This window comes from Austrofundulus limnaeus, unplaced genomic scaffold (genome assembly GCF_001266775.1).
Source record: "Austrofundulus limnaeus strain Quisiro unplaced genomic scaffold, Austrofundulus_limnaeus-1.0 Scaffold220, whole genome shotgun sequence".
In the NCBI taxonomy this organism is placed as follows: domain Eukaryota; kingdom Metazoa; phylum Chordata; class Actinopteri; order Cyprinodontiformes; family Rivulidae; genus Austrofundulus; species Austrofundulus limnaeus.
Window position 1 is genome coordinate 851036 of NW_013952622.1, and position 5535 is coordinate 856570.

Genomic DNA, 5535 nt, shown 5'->3' on the forward strand with positions numbered 1-5535 from the left:
AGTCTATTGGGCGCCAAGTGTAAAATACAATGTTTAAGAATGTCACTAACAAATTTTCATTATTTAGTTTATTTTCTGAGTGTAAATTTCTAATAAAAAAACACTCTAACATGTTGTTATTATTTAGCTTACTGTTCTTGCATTTTGCTCATTTCTACTAATTTCATTTCCTTTATTTGTACACACTGAAACACAATTGTCTCATTTGACCATGAGACCTGTTTTAAATTACAAATACTATTGCTAGATATTACATTTAAATATTAGATGTAAATATCAAATCCTAAATCAAAATAAGTAAATCTGAATGAAAAAATTAGTACATCTTAAATGTTGCAACTAAATAATAAAGGCTATATTCAAGAATTTCAGAATAGAACACAGCTTTTGCTGTTAGTGCACAGCTTTTTTTGTGATGTCATCACTTTGAGACAATATCGACTGTTGAAAATGGCATTTAAAATGTAAATTAAAGTTGTGTTCATTGGATTGTACCTGCAGTTTGAGTGCAGCTCAAAAACAAGCTGCAACTGCAAGTTTGATGTCTTGTAGGGAAGCTTTAGATGTGTTGGAGTGCTAGTGGTTGCTATTTTCTCTGGAAAATGATGTACTAACTTCAGATGAGCACCAATGGCAAAGGCTGTGTTCTATTCTGAAATACTTAAGTGTAAACTTCAACATTTAAGATTTAACTTTTTTAGGATCGAATATTTAGATGTTATTTAACATTTAGTAAACATTAGCTAAATGTAAGAACAGTGAGCTAAACAAATAACATGTTAGTGGAAAATTTGAGCTAAACAATGTATCAGTGACATTTTTTGGTTTTTATTTTACACGTGGCACCCATAGACTTAAATATGAAGATCACTAGACTGAGTCTCGCCCATCCTGTCCACTGGTAACATCTGTGACAACATGGAGGAGCAGAAACTGAGACCAAACAGGGCAACAGCTCACAGCCACCATAGAAACTAATAGATAAACAGCAGCTGAACTGGATCTGTTCCACAGATTATCTGTCATGTTTTTACAATAAATTAATAACTGTGTTAATTTCATTCAACAATCATGTAAAACAGCAGATTTACACCAGAAAAATATATAATTTATAAGTAACAATGATCTAAACCAGACCTGAAGTCACCCTGTAACTTAGACTTTAGCTAGTTGAAAAATGATGATTCAGCTAGTAAAAAAGTATATTTATTATTTATTCTTACTGTCATAAAAATAAGAATATTTATATTTATAAGAATATTTATATTTACCAGTCAACAGTTAGAAAATGTTCTCTGGTTATAGGATGAAACTTGTCTCTATTAACTAACCATCTTCTTAACAAATCAGGTTCCTCTAACAGAAACCTAAAAATACTCACATTTATAATATTATTTTACACTCTGTAGGTCTAAATATTAATCAGACATTTATAATATTATTTTACACTCTGTAGGTCTAAATATTAATCAGAGGACAAAGTAATATTTAATTTTTTGTTAAATTGTAGTATGATTAAACAGAGCTACACTCTGTATATACTGTATGCTCCACAAGCTAATATCTGCTAACCAGTTCATTAAATAACAGTGATTACATGGACTTTATAAGATTATTTTAATTTTAAACTGTTACATTATGTTCTGCTCAGATCACATTGAGCTAAATAAGATCAAATCTGCTGACTTGTGTTGTGAAATGTGACGTTTTCCTGTTTATCTTCTGTTAATAAATCCATAACACAAACAGCTTTTCTGGCATTATTAAAACATTAGATGGATTATCTATCCATCCATCCATTTTCTGTACACGCTTCTTCCTTTTCAGGGTCGCGTGGGTCACTGGTGCCCATATCCAGCAGTCACAGTGCGAGGGGCGGGGTACACCCTGGACAGGTCGCAAGTTAGATGGATTATATAAACTGTAAAATATTAATAATAATTGGGTTAATATTATTATTAATAGTTTTTATGATTTATTCATTGTCAGTCCTTTTTTCTGCTCTGTTGTCAACATGTACAGTAATGGGAAATCCAGACTCTTGACCGTTTTGCGTTAGCCGTTATCTTCTCCAGCCGATCACACAGTCAGGTGTTTTTTTGTGCACTCCAGTTCTATAGAACCTCCTTGGTGGCACCCTATAGATCAGTGGTTCCCAAACTTTTTGTCTTCTGACCCACAAAATATCCATGGCAAAAACTTGTGACCCCAAATATTACTGGTCTGAGTAAATGAACTTCATTAATAACCCTAAAAACACAGGCTTTTTGACAATCTAAACAGCTTGTACACAAATATAAATACTTATTTTTACTTATTTTGTGTTTTTGTAATAATTATAGGGAAAATATTACATCAGCAATTATTTTATTACCCTTTAAATTGATTTCTGGAGATTATCCAAGGTGCTTCATGACCCATAATTGGGTCCCAAGCCCAACTTTGGGAACCAAAGTGCAGTGGTTCCCAAACGTTTTAGCTTTTGACCCACAAAATAACAGTAGCAGAGACCTGTGCCCCCAGCTATTTTTGGATGATAAACATTTGTATCAGGGCAACAAAACAAGGGCATTGTAATATTTTTTGTACTACATTTATCCATTTTAAACATACTAACCTCACTCATTTGTAACAAGGCAAAAATGGAATTAATTCAGAAAATCTTTTCAAGACCCCACCTTGATTTTTCGGGACCCCACTTTGGGTCCTGACCCCAACTTTGGGAAACACTGCTATAGATAACTGCTGCACTCTACTGTGTTTCAAGGCTCACCAAGTCTGACAACGAACAATATATGGTTAAATAGCAGGTAAATGTAGCCCAAATCCTATTTTTATGCCTTCATGTGACCCAAACCTGATTAATTAATTAATTTATTTATTTTTGCAGTCTGAAAATGACAAATATGTCATAATATTTTTAAACAGATTCAACCCAGGTCTTTTCTATATGTGGTCTTATATCAGATCCATATCAGGTGTTTTTCAGTGACCTCAGTCAAGGTTCATTTTTCATTGAGGTAGGGATATAGATCTATCCAGATGTTGATATTAGTTTACTCATTTACTTATGTATTTATTGTTCGTAAGGTTTTGATGATGACAGAACGATGCTGGATACCAAATGTATCTGCCTGCCCACCCTTTCTTCGTGGGTCAGCAGGGTTCAGTCTTGGTGATGGGAGCCTGTATGAAAGAGTTCAGCTTTTATACTGAAACTCTGTGCAAAATTCAAAAAGTATATATTCACAAAGTATTCAGATTTATCGAACTGTGCACACCCCATGTTTCTAAACTCAAGGGTTCATGAACTTTTCCATGCCCTGGCCCTCCAAACAGCATTCCCTTCTGGCCGGAGACCCCCAATGCAAACTCACAAACAATGCTACAAAATACAGTATGTGAAAAAAACATCAATTTTTAGACTGTGTTTTCTCACTTTTATTCACTATTCAATAATTATAGCATGTGTTTAGTGAAATAATTTTAATAACTAACATGTTTTAAACACTGTATTATATTCCCACTGAAAAAGCAACTTTTCAACAAAACGTTGCTGATAAGATCATAAAATATAAAACAAACCTCTTAAGCTTTCCTAAATAACATTTCAGTATATTATTATTGAAAAACAGGTTCAATTTTACAATCATTTTTTCAAAACAATTAATTATATAAGCTTTCTGAAGCCTCTTTATCGACCCCTGGTGGCCCCAACCTGAGAAACACAGATCACAGCAGTGTGACACCTGGACCACTCTGTCTCCCACCATGAATAAATATACAAATTACTATAAATACACAGCAGGTTTTTATACAAATAGACACAGCAAAGGCATTGAGTAATGTAAAAAATAAATATGGTGAATACTTTCCTGTTTATGCAATACTCTAGCTGTACTATAGAGGTGGCGTTAAACAGTCATATTTGATTTAATGCCCCAGTATTTTGTAATAAWTAATTTATTTTACTTGTAAAGTCTGTTATTTTGGCCTACACTGCTTATCAGATAACGATACTGATCTTCTGGTCTGTAGTTGTTATTGAAACAACTAAAACTGTTAAATAAAACTAAGTGAAATGAAAAATGGTGAGAGTTGAGGTCAGCGTTTGGTCAGGAGTTTTTCCTGTCTGAATACAGGAAACAGGAGAGTCAGAGTCCTGGAACAAAGAAATATGAGACAAGTTCTGTGGGTCGGAGGAGGGACCACTCAAAAAAAAAAAAAATACGGGAAAGGGGAGGGAAACTAAGAGGGGTGAGCAAGAATCCTCACATCTGGTAAAGAGAGGAAGAATGTGAGCCAGACAGAGGGACGGACAAAGACTCAAAGCTGCAGGAAGAAGGAAAAATCATGTTTAAGTTGCAACTCTGGGAAAAGACAAGTTAACAAAAAGAAACAAGACAACTCAGATTCGTTGGTGGAAACAAAAAAACCCACAAAGAAAAGCTGGTTCAAAGGTCAAATCTCTACAAAACTTTGAAAAACAAAACCAGGTTAGCGGGGCTCTGAAGGAGAGGGAGGTCTGAAGAGGATCCGGACTAAAACAAAGAGAAGAACTTCATCTTCAGGTAAACCAAAACTCCACAAATCAAACATCACCTTCATTTCTTATAAAGCTGAAAGGGAACCGCTCTGTGCTGATAATCACTGTTGAAAGAAAACTAAAAATAAAAAACAGATTTTTTTAAATTATTTTTATTTTCTTTGCTGTTAAACAATCAGCTGCAGAGTTAAAACCACCTGAATGAAGCTGGGTGGGTTCTACCTCTGCCATGGTTCTCTGCAGTGTCTGTGGGTGTCCACGGTTGTCCTCAGGTGTCTTCAGCTGTCTTCGGGCATCTTTAGGTGTCCAGATGTTTCCAGATGTCCTTACAGCAGAGCTAGAGGTTATTCTGTGTAAACTCTGCAGATTGTGTTTCTGTCAGGACTTCAAGGTTTCCAATAAAAAATATGATTAATTAGTTTTACGTCATCTGTCAGCAGACGTAATGTTTTTAAGTGCTCTGTAGAAAATTTATTAATTAAAATCCAACATAATTCATATCACTCACCTGTCTTGTGTGTCAGTGTTTGAAACCAAGGTCTATGTGAGCTGTTAGCAGATAAATTATGAGTAGAGATATTAACACATGTGTTTTCTAAGGTCACATGCCATCTTGAACAACTTTAATCAGTTGTAGATGTAAAAGCAATTATTACTTTCTAAAAGTTTCATTAAAATATGTTCAGGTTTTTAGGTGCTGGTTTGCTGACAGACAGACATATTAACACATACAAGTTTGTAATTCTATCCTTACTAGGACCATGCATTGACTTCCATTCATTTCTATAGCCTAAACCTGACACTTGACCTAACCTAAAACAAACCTCAACCCAAACATGGAGTTCCATCCCATTAGGACTGGTCTTTAGTACCTGTAAGGACTACTGGTTTAAAAGCAGGTGTGTAGCTATGCCAGAAACAGTCCTAAAATGGTAATAAACACACACACACACACACACACACACACACACACACACACACACACACAC

The 5535-nt window shown here is 34.7% G+C and overlaps 1 protein-coding gene across 1 annotated transcript in view; it reads left to right on the forward strand.

The window, feature by feature from the left end:
• Positions 1–4281: 4281 nt before the first annotated feature.
• The window catches only part of tspan4b (tetraspanin 4b), a 21849-nt gene continuing 20595 nt past the window's right edge, over positions 4282–5535 (forward strand). Inside the window, exon 1 of the mRNA XM_014019428.1 lies at positions 4282–4571. The gene's annotated coding sequence lies outside the window, so the exon portion shown is untranslated. The remainder of the gene's footprint in view (positions 4572–5535) is intronic.